Source organism: Polypterus senegalus, chromosome 6, assembly GCF_016835505.1.
Source record: "Polypterus senegalus isolate Bchr_013 chromosome 6, ASM1683550v1, whole genome shotgun sequence".
Taxonomy (NCBI): Eukaryota; Metazoa; Chordata; class Cladistia; order Polypteriformes; family Polypteridae; genus Polypterus; species Polypterus senegalus.
The window spans coordinates 49,078,866-49,095,785 of record NC_053159.1 but is presented as its reverse complement, the minus strand read 5'-3'; the positions used below and the strand labels follow the sequence as shown (position 1 = coordinate 49,095,785).

Below are 16,920 nucleotides of genomic sequence, written 5' to 3'. Positions count from 1 at the left end.
CAAGATTACAAAAATACAAAAATTGTAAATCTGTGCTATATTTTGTATATGATTACAATAACAGTTCAGCCAGAATCTGAATCTGCTTTCAGCTAAAAGCTTTTATTTCAGAGATGCATGCAATTTGGCTATAATTTTCTTAAATAAATTAACATACATTTGCAGTTTGATGAATTAAATCAAATTGCCATATGTAGCTGCCTTAAATTAAATTATAGGTACTCCTAAAAGATGTTATTTTGATAGATGCCAGTTAAGGAATTATTACATTATAAATGTGCATAAAGCAGTTCATGTTAGAAAGCTCAGCAAATGCAAACAGGATAACCTGCAATTTATTACTAAAATTGATTTTATATTTAGAAACCCTGCTAGCAGATTTTCCAATTGTTTTACAGGAATATTCATAATTTCAAAGCAATACACAGTATTTTTCTTTAACTTGATACAAAAACACATTTAAACAGTCTGCATGGAATAAGGTTGACCGCGCTGATATTGCCTACAGAGCCATATTAATCAACTGCTTTTCTTGGTCGGGATTATAAAGTCTATCTTGGCAGGAAAAGAGCTTGAGTAGTTTAAAGTGAATTAATGGAAATTTCAAAACCATCTATCTAACAGCTGGTAATCAGTGGTAAAAATGACAAACAAAAGATATAACAGTTTCAACTTGTTTTGAGGCAGAGTGATATAGGTGGTCCATGGTCCGTGGCATCAGGAAAATGTTAAATAAATATAACAAACGAAGGGCAGGATTTCAAACTGACTTGAAAATGGGACTTGTTGTCCCTAACTGGAAAGGGCCAAGTGATTGCCTGGATTGCAACAACTACAGGGGGATAACAATACTCTCAGTGCTGGGTAAGAGTCATTCTCAATAGGATCTGGGATCACTTTCTCATCTACCAGCGTCCGGAGCAGACTGATTTTATGCCTAAGAAGTCTACCATCGACCACATCCTGACACTGAGGATCCTCAATAAGTGCAAAGGCAAACATTGGCAGAGTTTTTTGTAGCTTTTCTTGATTTTCATAAAGCTTTTGACTCAGTTGATCGAACTGCCCTGTGCAACATTTTGAAACTTTTCAGGATCCCCCCAAAGTTGCTGGATAGCAGTGCTAGTCTGTATACTAGTACTGTGAGTACTGTACAGAGAGGAGGCAGAACCTCTTCATTTTTCACAGTTGATTCTGGGGTTCATCAGGTGTCTGTTCTTGCTCCTACTCTGTTCAGTGCTTGCATGAACTAGGTGTTGTGTAGGGTCATGGGGTTTGACAGCTGTGTGGCATCTGTTGGTAAAGAAAGATTCACTGGTCATAACTTTGCAGAAGATGCTGTGATCTTCATGGAGTAAATGTAGGCTCTGATCAGGGCTCTTGAGATTCCTCCAGTCTGAGTATCTGGGTTTGAGAATGTCCTGAATGAAAAACAAGATCCAGGCCTTTAATGACCTCTTTGGCACAGCCATCAACAACGTCTGTCTGTAAAGAGAGTGTTGACCACGCCGAGACATTTACTTACCTCGGCAGTGACATTCATGTCTATGGTGACTCTTCCTATGAAGTCAGTAGATGGAATGGGAGAGCATTGGGGTCATGAGGTCATGGAAAGGGATGTGTGGTATTCCCGACATCCTTGCAAAAGGAAAAAGGTCCAAGTCTTTAGAGTCGTGGTGTGTTTTGCTAAGACATGGATGCTATCCAGTGATCTCAGACAAAGACTGGACTCCTTTGGTACTGTGTTTCTTTGAAGAATCCTTGGGTACCCGTGTCATCCAAATATGTGCTGTATATGCTTTCAATATGTTTGTGACATTTTAGTTGTTATACTAATGAACATTACTTTGGCTCTAAAAAAAACAAATTCAGAGATTGCAAATTAATTTCTCAAAATGAAAACCAAGAGTACTTACAATTATGTACTTCTATTAATGCATCATATGTTGCAGCATTAGTGAGATTTTCTGCATGCTTCAAAGCATTTAACATTCTTGTGGCTTAGCTCACAATGTTCAATTTTGAAACACTAACTAAATAAATTTTATCTTAAAATGAACATCTAGGGCATCTTATTTTATCACCAGTGAGGATAGGTGTAGGAATGTGTCCAATCCGAGGACATTTACTACCTCACACCCAGTGCAGCCAGAATAGACATTCATTCCTAGTGTCCCTGAATTGCATAAGACAGTCAAAAAAATGCAAGGATTGTTGGACAGCAATTGCAACCAGCTAACTGGTCACATCATCAACCTCACAAAAGGATGCATGAATCACATATTTCTATTTCTCAACTTAATCCAGAATGGGATAAAAGATCTTAATAAGGAAAGCGATTTTCTGCCTTAAAAGCACAGCAAGATTTTCCTACTGTAGAAGACCCAGCCGGGACACTTCCACGCTGGAAGGGCCGTGGGACCAAGTGTGGCCAGAACGTTACCTCCCCCACAACGCTAGATAGCAGCGCCCCCTGGGTTGCAGCAGTGCCTCGAACTCCCTCTTAATGGGAGTGGGAGTTTGGTGCTGCCTTGTTGGGATCCGTGGGCGCCGCCAGGGAGTGCTGCAGCTGAGATAGGAGGTGCTGAGCGTGGACAGCAGCTCTTCCACCACACCCAGAACTGCTGCCGGAAGTAGGCCAATGAGCACCAGGAGCACTTCTGAGTGACCTATATAAGGGGCTGTATTCCAGGAGCCAGAGTTGGGAGGAGGAGGATGAAGCTTGCTGAGGAGAAGTGGAGGAGAAAAGAAAAGGAGAGATAAAGAGAAAATAAGAAAGCAAAGATAAAGAGTAAAGAAGGTGTGTGTTTGGGCTGTTGGGGACACTGTCAATAAAATTCACGTGAGCTTTTTTGACTTATGCCTCTAGCGTCTGTTTGTGTCGGGTTGGCACATTATAGCGCCATCTATCTTCCACATCTCTTTAATATAACCAATGACAATTTAATAAATTTTTTGAAATGGAGAATGTCAGATTTCCCTATCATAGCCATGAATTCTTGTAGTACAATCTTCCAGCACAGTTGTGCTTGCCCCTTTTTCAAAACAACCAATAGAGTATCGTCTGATGGAGTGGCACGTTACAAAGGGTTAATGCTGCAGCAAGTTCAACAATAATCTCTTCCTTTCTTCTGTTCTGCTATTGGAAATAAAATACGAGGCGTCAGAGAGACCAGCTTCTTTTGTGTTTGTGAGGTTCAAAACACACAGGTTCTTTATTCCTCTTTGCTACATTCTATGCATTGTACTTCCAGATGAGCATTAATTGGGTCATTTGTTTGTCAGTTATCCTGGATACATAGCCCGCCCCACCAACCAAAGAGAAAACCAAACATCCATCATCCAACCCGCTATATCCAAACTACAGGGTCATGGGGGTCTCGTGGAGCCAATCCCAGCCAACAATGGGCACAAGGCAGGAAACAAACCCTGGGCGAGGCACCAGCCCACCACAGGGAACACACACATACACCAAGCACACACTAGGGACAATTTAGGATCACCAATGCACCTAACCTGCATGTCTGATTTTATCCTAGTCAGTTGCAAACCGGTTAATCTCAGTCATTAGGTAATCAGATTCACAGTAGTACACCTTGGACTGCCTCCATCTGGCTAAGGCAGTTCATGTTTCATGTAAATGAAAGCTACGACTGAAAATCACCAGAAAAGACATGTAATGTCAAACACGCTTAATTTAAACCATGAGTAATTTTAAATAGGTGCTATGTCTGCAATTCTGTGTTGAAATTTAAACTTTTTCCAACATTGGATGTTCTAAAACTTTTACATAGAATAGATTTTATAAAACTTTATATAAATAGATTATAAATAGATTTTATAGCGCCAAATACTGAATGTCATAATGTAGTAGATCATTTAATTTGCAAATTCACTGTTGAATCTTCAATGCTAACTAGCAGTTCCATAGATTAGGTTCTGCCTCTTTGAAGTTTTTATTAAGTGTCAAAAGTTCCCCACACACATTATTTGTGAAATCTGAACATATGTTGCAAAAACAAAAAAGAGAAACCACGCCTAATTAAGAGTGCATTTGTTAGTTCTTACTTAGGAGCAACTCTGTTGGTTCCTTTTATTTTATTCCAACTCTGTTCTAAAAAGTTTGGTATTGAACCCACCCCCAACTTGATATCATGTACTGGATTTAAGTGGGTGGATGGCCGTATTTTTCCCCACAAACTCCTCCCTTATGAAACATACCTTTCAAAAGAGACCTGTCAATTTTAATAAATTATAATACAACTTATGTATTAATTTTCAATCCATACCAGTACCAAACGTGGTGTATGGGTAGATGTTCTAACAAGGAGTGTGCTCTCCTGACATAACAAAAAAACTGAACTAATGCAGGGCCACAGACCTTTCCAGATTATGAGAATTCATTCTTAAATGATAAAGTGCTCACACAAACAAGTGAACAATAAGCAAGAGTGAAATGAACTTCTTAACTCTTCCTTAAAAGCTTAGCTATCAACAGGCTGCAACAGTTTGAGGAAACATTTAAATAAAAATAAAAAAAACACTTTAGGAGGAATATTTTGGAAAAAAATAAAAATATACAAATAATTAAATCTACTGTGAAATGTGACAGTAAGTAAAGAAAAAGAGCATTATGTATGAGCATAAATGTGTCACAGAATGTTTTCTGTTGATTATTTTGTTTGTAATATTCCTCCAAAAGCAGTATGAAATACAGATTGAATTAAAAATTGTCACTTGGAAAATCTGAAAGGGCGGGATCTTGCGAGCACTGCATTTTAATTGGTGAATCATTGGTACACTGGACTTCCTTCGGTCATCAAATGCTACATTTACAGCAGACATTTCACATGCAGGCTCCAAATGATGAATTTGGAGTTTATAGAAATACAGTAGCAGCTTCACACTGTCTGTGCAACTTATTCTTACACTCATAGTCAATGTGCACAGTTAAAACTTTGAGCATGCACATGAGTCGCAGGATTCTCATGTCAAGAAAAGCATGTGCATCCATTCTGAGGACGATTCACCAATCAATAACCAGTACTTGCTAGAACTTACCCTCACAGTTTTGACGACTGAAAGTGACAAAATTCAAGCTGTATTTCATTATGCATATACAGAAAAATTAAATAAATAAACAAGCAACAAAAAAATATTCCGTGAAACACTTATTTACACTCACTCTTCATGTTCTTTTTATTTACTTATTGTCACATTTCAAAGCCATTTTATTTGCATATTTAATTAATTGATTGATTGATTTTGAAAATATTCCTCCATATAAAGTGGGACCTAAATATAAACAACACTTCAGTGACAATCTGATTGGCCCACAAACCTCACAGAATAGTGCAAGACCATCTTCACACACACTTTAGAACTATACAGCATAACAGAAGGAAAAACAGAGTTATTGATTATATAATCAGTTTATATCTCAAACAGTGTAGATTAGTTTGACTCAGGATTTTAAACTACATGTACGGAACGTTAGCATAACTTATGAGATACTTCAAATTACAGGTAAAATACCATTACAACGAATATCTTTACAACGAAATTTTCATTACAATGAAGTATTTTTATGGTCCCGACAGCCTCCCCATATGACACGAGTCTATAGAAATCTTGTTACTACGAAGTATATTCAGCAGATACTTTCATTACAGTGAAGTGCACAAAAGACCTTGAAATACCTGAATGAATCATCCACAGAGCAGGTAGTTCTATGGCCGCAGCTCAGTTGTGCACAATGATCCCCAAACAGAAAGACTGTAATTTTTTTTTTTCTTTCTTCAAACTTTCCTCGTACAGTACTGTTTTTTTTTTGCCTTTATTGTTTCATGCGGTTTTCAGTGATACCTTTTGCTTATTGCTCGTCAACATTTGAAAAACATCCACTGGAATTGTCACCCTCCTATAGAAACGGCAGACACGAAAAAACGATAACTGTTCATATTAGAAATAAAAAAAAGTACATTTTTCCAGCTCTTGATTGCGGCAAAAAGAAAAAAAGATGCTGCCAGTGACTTCGGAATTTCGCCATCAACTTTCTTGAAAGACAGAGCAAAAAAAGAAGAAAAATCTTGGGTTGCAAACGTATGTGAACTGCTGCATTTGAAGACATCGAGAAAGTAGTTGTTATGTGGTTCAGTGATGGTCATTCAAGAAACATTCCTATTAATGTGCCACTTGTTCAAGAAAATGTGAGGTTTGTAAACTCTCTTGGGACCTCCCCTAACTAGACAGCACGCCAAAGAGCATCCCGAAGTGTGATCTCCACATCTGTACGGAGCAATAGCAGGCTAACAGCTATGCTGCGTCTCTCCGCCAAAGTAAACAGAAAAGATCTCGATGAGTGATGCAAGGTTAGGAGCACGTAAACTGTAAATGCAGATAACAGGATTACTTGGTCACTGACCTGGCCACAATCCTGCTTGACTGCTGTGTCTGTGTATAGCAGAGTGGCAGATCACACTACAATAAATAACTGTGCTGTTCCTGTTTCAAGCTGAATAAAGCTGGTTTTGCTAAAGTACTGAAACTAAGCCTCATGTTTTGGGGTGTAAGACAGGGAGTTATAGCGCAACCACGATCTTTTATGATTTGCTACTGTGGCGCTTCACTGCACCGCTGTAAGCCTCCTATTGCCCTGCCCTGGCAACAGACAAACAATCTTCCACAGACGCTGCAATCGCACTTCGGGACGCACTTCAGCGTGTCGTTCCCATTGGGTGGGGAGTGGTGGGGTTCTAAAAGAGTTCAGAAACCTCACAATATGAAGAAGAAAAGGATAATTCAGCTCCTGATTGATAACTGTGCTGCCCACAACATGCTTCCACATTTAGATAATGTTCGCATTGAATTCCTCCCACCCAATTGCACAGCAGTGCTTCAGCCATTGGATTTGGGCATAATTCACACCCTGAGAGTGTATTATCGCAAGGAAGTGCTGAGAAAAATTCTCAACAGCATAACATCAGCTCACAGTTAGGAGACCTGGGTTCGCTTCCCAGGTCCTCCCTGCGTGGAGTTTGCATGTTCTCCCTGTGTCTGCGTGGGTTTCCTCCAGGTGCTCCGGTTTCCTCTCACAGTCCAAAGACATGCAGGTTAGGTGGATTGGTGATTCTAACTTGGCCCTAGTGTGTGCTTGGTGTGTTTGTGTGTATCCTGCGGTGGGTTGGCACCCTGCCCAGGATTGGTTCCTGCCTTGTGCCCTGTGTTGGCTGGGATTGGCTCCAGCAGACCCCCGTGACCCTGGGTTCGGATTCAGCGGGTTGGAAAATGGATGGACTATAGTAACAAATACAGAGTCTCATTACAACAAAATTTTCGTTACAACAAAATATTTTTTAGGTCCCTGGGAGTTTGCTGTAACGGAATTTTACCTGCAATTTCAGAATGGTAAGTATTCTGGAGCCAATCCTTCTATATAAAAGCGTTTGGGATTGTCCTTCCGTCCCGTGAGTGCTACGGCGCGGAGTTTCACACACCCCGTGCCATTTTGCAATGCACGATGGGATTTGTAGTTTCGTTTTTCCAGGAAAAATATGATTTTCTACTCCAGACTGTGCAATCTTCTTCTTCTTTCTTACTATATAAAAGCAGTCGGGATTGTCCTTCCGTCCCATGAGTGGAAAGCATAGTAGTATTACGCTTATCACAGACTTACTACTTGCAGCCTGCGGTAGTGACATGATGTGAGCAGAGTTCTGGTGCTCCCATTGTTCCTTTGCTTTTGTGAGCGATGCGCTGGAAAAATAGACAAAATTATGTCTCTGGAAATAATGTTGGTGGAGTACAAATGCCTCACCGCATAGTAAATATCAGGGGGGTGCAAAAGGGCGGCCTCAATATAGAAAAAAAGTTTAAATTTCATCACAAAAATAACAGAAACTACGAGTATTAAAGTAATACCGCTCAAATGCAATATAACCAAATTAATGAGTTTGTATAAAATATCAAATTGATCTACATATTGAATTGCCTTAAGAAGTGGTCAACTTAAAAGTCGGTCGGCTTAAAAGGCGGGTCAGCCTAGTATGACATAATTGCTGTCTCACTGCAGGGCACTTTCACATAAAAGCACACTCTAACTCAGTCACCACGGATCTGACTATCAAGCTACCTCACCCATCTCTGAGAAGTGGAAGGAACCTGGAGTACTTTGGGGAAAAAATCCAAGTGGACACAGGTAGAGAATGTAAAGTTTATGTCTCCATATAACCTGGGAATCAAACACAGATTTCCTGAAAAGAAACAGCACACTGCACTACAGCAATAATTCCTAACAATTATGGAGTATATTCTAAAAACTACTACAAATGCAGCACAATTAAATACAAAATTACAAGAAAAAAATCATAATACAGTTACAGATGTATGATGCAACACACACAGGGCTTAAAAAACAAGGATTGGTAAAGGTGTGATCCAAAAAAAATATACCCTTTCATTGTAACAGAACAGCTTTTTTTGATGCTTTATTTGCACTTGATTAACAACACAACAATAAAATGTGCTTGAAGAAGCTTTCATGAGTGGTCAACTTTCTTTCACCTTCCATCAGTCCATTGCAGTCAAAAGGAATGTTCTGGTATTTACTAATATTTTTCAAGAAGCACAATTTCCTTCTGTTCAATGAAAAGATACACTGACCAATTCTGGTACAGTATGAAATGCTGACATATACAATATACAGCTATGTTTCATGTAGCCTTACTGATTCTTCCAGTCACATATATAAAGGTGCACCGGGGTGTAGCAAAAAGGTGAAAAGTCTGTTGAAATGTTATTTCTTTCCCTCTTTAGATAGAAGGAAAGCCAGCCAGAACAAGCATCATATCACTTCTATAGTGGCTAAACATTTGCTTGTTGAACAAGGCATAAGAGATATTGCAGCTTGACTGTTTACACCTCTTTCCCCAAATATTAAATAGTCATTGGTTTTGGTTTATGTGCATATGCATATGCATATAAATAAGGCTGTAGACTCCAGCCAGCTAGTGAATACAAGCAGGTACACAAAACTGTTGTACATTACAATAGCACTTCTGTAGTTCAATTATGCAGAATGAACTTTAAACAAAATCTTGTTTTTCATTTTCATTCTTTAAACAAAAGAAAACTTAATTGTTCTTACTTTGACTAAACTTTCTCGTTCTTAAATGGAAGAACTGTTGTTTCTCTGTTGATATAAGCACACTCTAATTGTGCTGCTTTAACATCCAATTTCTAAACATTATTCTTTATTCTAAATGCTGAAGTAATTTGTGAAAATGCTCAAACTCCACAGGCTAGGAACTGAATATGGGTCCATGAATCTGTATAAAAGCAAGTGATCCTGAAGTAAACAAGCCATATTTTTCACCTTAAACCTCAATGGAGTGGAAATATTGTATCTCAAAATTACTGTTTTGACACCAATGAGAAGCCTTTTGAAATAAAGACATAATAAAAGAGATATGAAAGAGTTCAGATAATTAATTTGGTTTCAATCATATACACACTCACATAAAAGTACTTCAAGCCCCAGAAGACACACATTCGAGTATGCATGTATTCTAGCGAAGAGAGTATGACAATAAATGTAAATCATAATGTATGTTCTTCTGCTCTCACACTCTTAATCTGTTGCCAGGAGACCTGATGAAGGCCAAATAGAACAGTCACTGGCTAAAGCTATAAATAAAAGCTGAGTTTGCAGACATCAAAAAAATCGATGAAAAATGTCTGGTAAAATCCAGTAATATTGCCAAATACAAAAGTATGAGATATTTGCTTTGAAATAATTTTTGCAATGTGCCAAAGTTTACAGGAGAATCCACAAAATACAAAATCACCAGAAGAGTAATTTTATGGCCCAAAAACACAATAAATATAACATAATTATTGCTCATTTTACAGTACATTCACAGAAATTTTAACAACAGTTATAACTCATTGTAATGGTTATAAACTAGTATTTTGTCAACATGAACATAATAATGTAACAGTTTAAACGTGTTTGCTAATAGGGGTAATGTCACTATGTGTAACCACAAGTGGACCATCTGATATTAAGATTAAATTATTTATGATCAAGTGTAATTAAAAGAACGTAATGGAGAAAAATGTGTTACATTACTGCAATAACCGCAAAAAATTATTAGGAGTCATGAATCACGAAAGTTCCATTCATGTGTGATATCCTACAACTGATTTATGAACTCTTTAATTATGAGGCACTTCATGATCGGTTTATTTTAGCTGTTTAAAGACAAACTGCTTTATGATTGGTTTAATAGGAATCACTTCCACCTAAATCTGCAGCAATTTATAGGGACTTTATTATTATTATTGTTACAGTCTAATACTAGACACTTTATGCCTGGATTAATTCAAGACACTTAAAGACAGAGTTTTTTGTCTTTGTTGCAACCAATAAATAAATGAGACAGCTAGCCATATAATAAATCAAGACAAACATAGCAAGATTATAAGTTAGAAGAAGGCAAACAATCAAAACTGCCCACAAAAGCTGAGAACTGTCTGTAACAATGGCCACTATTGCAAGTCTGACATTTACAAAAATATAATATGCTTGTTTATTCACATCAAACTGACAGGAATATTGTACAAAAACTGATTCTACACCAAAGAAAACTGCAGGTGACCCAGTTACTTACAAGATGCATAAACAATATCATGTCCTACATTAGCAAAGTGTTTACACCTAACAGGTCTGCATAAGAGTCCATCCTTCCACCAACTACTGAAACTGTCTAAACCACATCAGGATCATAGGACTGTAATTTATTGGTTTTAATATTAAATAAATAAGAGAGTGTTCAAAAGAAAACCGAAAAGTAATTAAAAAATTAACTAAAATGCCAGTGCAAGAGATACTGCTTATGAATGCAGTGATGCAGCTAAGGCTACATGATTACATGAGATATCAGATTGTGGTAGTAATGGCCAATGATGGACTTAAAAAATAAATAAATTAATAATAATCATAATAATGTAAAAGTGGACATAGATTGGCCAACATCTCGGCCATGATGGATATTACCTTACCCGGCCAGGAGGCCTTCATAATTGATGGAGCATGTGAATGGGCATCCTGGCCAGGATGATTGTTGCTCCTTCTCACTGGTTGGGAAGCCACTATCAAAAGAACAGAGGAAGACTGCCTTCCTGGGACCACGCATTTTCCTCAACAGGCTGGGTGGCAGCAAAAAACCTCTAGTAGCACTGCCATTTGCACAACTGTAGGATACAAGGGAGCTGTACTCCAAATGGGAAGGCTTGCTATGGTCGAAGGGTGCCAACAGGGGAAGGTATCCAAAAGAGATACCCCAGTCCTGCGGAGATTCCGCCTGATCCAGAAATGATTCCTGAAGGCAATAATGTAGCACTGGAAGTATTACCAGGTGCAGCATAAAGGGAGCCACTGTACCTCACCCACTGAAGTCTGAGTTGGGAGTGGAATTGGATAAAGCTTGCATGAAAAGAACTGGAGCATAAGAAGAAGAAAAAATGAAGAATAGAATATAATAGAAAGCCGTTATTTTCATTCTAAAAAATTACAAGTACCACTCCAGCTGGGTACAAAAAAGTAAAAAGACACTACTTTAGTGAAATAAAAAACCTTGTGATTAATGGCTTTAACAGTCTCAGTGTCACATCATTTTCACTACACAGCCTTCACACCCAAGGCAGATACATTAAGTATAAACCAGCCTTTAACCACCCCCTCCCCTTTACACTCCACGGCAGACAAACCCCTCTCCCCAACCCGCACCCCTCTGACATGCTGGAGATCACAGTATAGGACAGCCAATTGCGATGCACTTCAGAATTCAAGTGGAACTGTAGCTTTTAGCAAGGCAGGGAGGCATGTGGTTATGCGGCACAAAAGGTGACACACACATTTGTGTAGGGCGTGAGGGGTTATCCGTTTGTTTCAGTACCTTTTAGGTAACAATACCGAGATCAAAATTTTAGTACCAACCCAACAGTACACTACGGTCTGTGCATATGTCCGGTTCCTCAGAGCAACCTGATAGGTCAATTTTGCTTTAGTGGTTAGTGTTTAGGAAGTACAAATACGAAGGCTTAGGAGGCATGCTGAATGTCACCTTTAAAGATGGGAAGTATACAAGTGGATAGGAGCAGTCTAGAAATGACAGAGACCACTGATCAAGAGAGGTTACCAGAAAAGACAGTGAAGGTACATGTTTGGCAAGAGATATTGAATTAAATCTATTCTATTTGACAGGTCACATGGCTATTATACAGGGTGGGCCATTTATATGGATACACCTTAATAAAATGGGAATGGTTGGTGATATTAACTTCCTGTTTGTGGCACATTAGTATATGTGAGGGGGGAAACTTTTCAAGATGGGTGGTGACCATGGTGGCCATTTGAAAGTCGGCCATTTTGGATCCAACTTTTTTCAATAGGAAGAGGGTCATGTGACACATCAAACTTATTGGGAATTTCACAAGAAAAACAATGGTGTGCTTGGTTTTAACGTAACTGTATTCTTTCATGAGTTATTTACAAGTTTCTCTTTGTTTACAGCCATTGACATGTCGCAGAGGTTAACACGTGAGGAGCGGATAGAAATTGTGTTGATGTCTGGTGAACGCAGTAACCGGGTCATTGCAGCAGATTTCAATGCAAGACACCCTACGAGACCACCCATCTGCCATGCTACAGTTAGCAAACTGCTTGCTAAGTTTCGTGAAACTGGTTCAGTGTTGGATTTGCCAAAATGTGGACGCATGAAAACTGTCACTAATGAAGAAACATCAGTGGCTGTCCTAGCTTCATTCAGCAAAAGCCCACAGCGTAGCACTCGCCGCATGTCACTGGAGAGTGGCATTAGTCAAACATCCCTTCGGCGGATATTAGCTACTCACAAATGGCACCCTTACAAACTCCAGCTACTGCAGCATCTCAACGAGGATGACCCAGATCGGTGCACTGAATTTGCAGAATGGGCAAAACAAAAATTGGAACAGGACCCTCAGTTTACGCAGAAGATTTTGTTCAGTGATGAAGCAAACTTTTATGTGAATGGTGAAGTTAACAAACAAAACCACCGCTATTGGTCTGACACTAACCCACATTGGATAGATCCCTCCAAGATTGTTGGAACAAAAAAATTGATGGTATGGTGTGGTATATGAGGTACAAAGATAGTGGGGCCATTCTTCATCAATGGAAACCTCAAGGCCACTGGATATGCGAAATTGCTATATGATGATGTGTTTCCCTCTTTATGCACTGAAGCTGGCATGTTCCCCGAGTTTTTCCAGCAAGATGGTGCACCACCACATTATGAGTGTCAGGTCCGAGCATTCCTAGATGAACAGTTTCCTGGAAAGTGGATTGGTCGTCGTGGGCCAGTTGAATGGCCCCCAAGGTCTCCCGATCTGACCCCCTTAGACTTTTATCTTTGGGGTCATCTGAAGGCAATTGTCTATGCTGTGAAGATACGAGATGTGCAGCACCTGAAACTACGGATACTGGAAGCCTGTGCTAGCATTTCTCCTGCAGTGTTGCTATCAGTGTATGAAGAGGGTTGCATTGACAATCCAACACAATGGGCAGCACATTGAACACATTTTAGAAGTGGTCAGAAACTTGTAAATAACTCATGAAAGAATAAAGTTACGTTAAAACCAAGCACACCATTGTTTTTCTTGTGAAATTCCCAATAAGTTTGATGTGTCACATGACCCTCTTCCTATTGAAAAAACAAAAGTTGGATTCAAAATGGCCGACTTCCAAATGGCCACCATGGTCACCACCCATTTTGAAAAAAGTTTCCCCCTCACATATACTAATGTGCCACGAACAGGAAGTTAATATCACCAACCATTCCCATTTTATTAAGGTGTATCCATATAAATGGCCCACCCTGTATATATTTTATACACACTGCCAGTGAAAGGTTGTTCAGCACTCCAGTGCAGAATAGACCCAAAGCCACAAAAGAATCAGAAGACAAGTTTGTAGGAGTCAACATCTAATATGACAGGTGCCTCACAGAACACTAGTCAAAGTAAGCCAGTGTCATTTCCAGATGTGAAGACAGGACTTTGAGCTGCAGGTTTGACAAGTCAAGTGGCAGCAAGAAAGCCATTATAATAATTGTAAAATAGGAAAACAAGGATTGCCTGGACCAAACACCACACCAGTGTCAATGTACTCTGAAATTAAAGCATAAAACAAATAAACAATTGGAGATGTGCATTCTGTTTTTGTTCCTTTGTGTTTTTGTACTACACACATACATACACACACACACACACACACACACACACACACACACACACACACACACACACACACACAGTACCTACAAATGTACTGACGTCCTTGGAAGTTTTCACATTTTATTATTATACAAGTTGGTTCAGTATGGCATTTTTCATACTGATCAACAGAAAAAGAATCTTTAATGTCAAAGTAAAAACAAATCTCTGCAAAGTGAACTAAATTAAATACAAATAAACACACACAATAAATGATCACACAAGTATTCATCTCTTCCAAGTAGAAGTACATTTGGCAGCAATTCCAGCCTTCCATCTGTGTGAAATCTGGGTCTATAAACTTTGCACACACGGACACAAAAACTTTTCCTCGTTTTCATTTGCTAAACTGCTTAAGCTCTGTCAGATTGCATGGGGTTCATGAGTGAACAGCCTCCCCCATACCCCAAGTCCAGCCACAAATTTTCAATTTAATTGAGATCTGGACTCTGATTAAGATACTCCAGGACATTAACAATGTTGTTTTTAAGCAATTCCTCTGTAGTATTGGTTTTATGCTTGGGATCATTGTCTTGCTGGAAAACAAGCTTTCTCCCAAGACACAGATTTCTTGCAGACTGAATCAGGTTTTCCTCCAGGATTTCCCAGTATTTTAATGAATTCATTTTACCCTCTACCCTTATATACCTTCCCAGGCCTGCTGGAGAGAAGCACCAGCATGCTTGACAGATGGAATGGTGTGTTTTTGATAATGTGCAAAGTTGGGCTTACACCAAACATGGCATTTAGTCTGACTTTAGAGTCTTCCATGTTCCTTCAATATTGCTAGGTGTCATGTCCATTTTCGTTAATGGTGACTTTCTCTTTCTCGCACCACACTTGCATAAAGCTGCAAATGGTAAAGCAACCAGGCAGGAGCTGTTGTACACTCAGTCTCTCCTATCTCAGTTGTGGTATCTTGTGATTTCTTCAGAGTCCTCACAGGTTTCTTGGTGGCCTCCCTCACTAGTGTTCTTCTTGCATTTTTTTTTTTTTCTGTGGCTAGCCAGCTCTATTCAGATTTAAAGCTGTGCCACACTCCTTCCATTTCCACTCCCAACTCTTGACTTGCCTGGGTGAGGGCCATTTCTTTTTAATGTTGGACCCTTCCAGTGCCACAATATCGCCTCTGAAAATCACTTTGGGACAGGCAGAACCTCAGCAGGACTAGTTTCCACAGGTGGCATCCCAGGACCCCTACAGGGCTGCCCATTGGCACCACTACCATGAAGGCCTACAGCTGTGAAAATTGCTATCCCACCAGCGTGATACTGCCACTCTGGCTGATGGGGGAATACATAAGTCCAGGAGGCAGTCCTCTCTTTTCTTTCGATTTAATGGCTTCCCATTCAGGAAGGGTTGATGCCGTAAAATTAAGTTCCACAAATAGATAATCTCCAGTGATAATCAGGCTACAAGTATATTTTGAAAGGTGGTAGCAACTGCTTCTAGAGGGCCCTAAAGTTTACTCTATTGGTCTATTCCTTTCGTAAATAAAAGGCCAGTTACCATGTTCACTTATTTCTTTTGCAAAATATGGAAGAAACAAGTTTGCAGGAAGTGGAGTATTTCCAAAGTCCAAGTTCGGGAGCACGTCCATTAAAAATAAGCATTGTTTAACAAGACAAATAAATAAATAAATAAATTAATTAATTAATTAATTAAATAAATAAATAAATAAAACCTTGTTCTTCTCAACGTGTCACAAAACAAAATATATTTATCCACCCATGTTTCTGTCAATTACACTACAAAAAACTGTCACTGGTAACTAGCGCTCCAATAAATGACTATATAAACCACAAATTATATAACAAAATGAAATGTAAACTGGTTTACTTTGCGTATATATTAAAGCTTAATAGAATACATTTACATATTAGCATGATTTCATCCCTTGAGGTCAAGTAAGCTCTGACTGATTCTCTCCACGTGTCAGTAAAGCCATTCGGAGGTGTGACGCCCCAAAAGACTAACCGCAGTTATCATTTCTATTACCAACCGGGATTAGTGTCAATAGTTTGCGCGCTGACCAGATTAAAACACTCATTCTAAATAAAAACGATACTTTTATAAGCGACTAGTTAAGCGTTTTAAAAAGAAAAATGAACACAACAAAACATTAGGTTTACCTTTTGGTTGAAATGGAAGCAGAGTATACACTACGATAATTACTTGGATATCTGAAGGTACACAGCAGGTCCGAAGATTGTATCCATAGAGTGCACAAAACGTTTTAATTTTGACTTTTTAATAACATACATCTAAACTCACATTTAAAATTTCCTTCTCCCTTTTTCATTTTGACTCAGCCGCTCGCCATTTTTGGTCGACAACATCTTCAAAATGTAGGGTGATCCCTTCATATATTGCTCATATATAAAGATATGTTATATATGATCTTCTTATTATAAATTCATTTTACCAATTACTAAGGATTAGTTTTAACCACGTGGTCTTTTATTTTATTTTGAAGATAAAGCACAATTCGTAACATCTCAATTATAAAAAAAAACTTTCCCTTGCACTTGTCTACGAAATGGATTATTCCGAAGCGTGGCGTCGGGTTACTAAGGTGATAGAGTTTACCATGAAAACGACACT

At 38.8% G+C, this 16,920-nt stretch overlaps 1 protein-coding gene across 1 annotated transcript in view; it reads right to left on the bottom strand.

The window, feature by feature from the left end:
* Nucleotides 1-16,637, bottom strand: part of nphp4 (nephronophthisis 4) — a 720,990-nt gene extending 704,353 nt beyond the window's left edge. The window contains exon 1 of the mRNA XM_039755993.1: nucleotides 16,449-16,637. The gene's annotated coding sequence lies outside the window, so the exon portion shown is untranslated. The remainder of the gene's footprint in view (nucleotides 1-16,448) is intronic.
* Nucleotides 16,638-16,920: the final 283 nt, after the last annotated feature.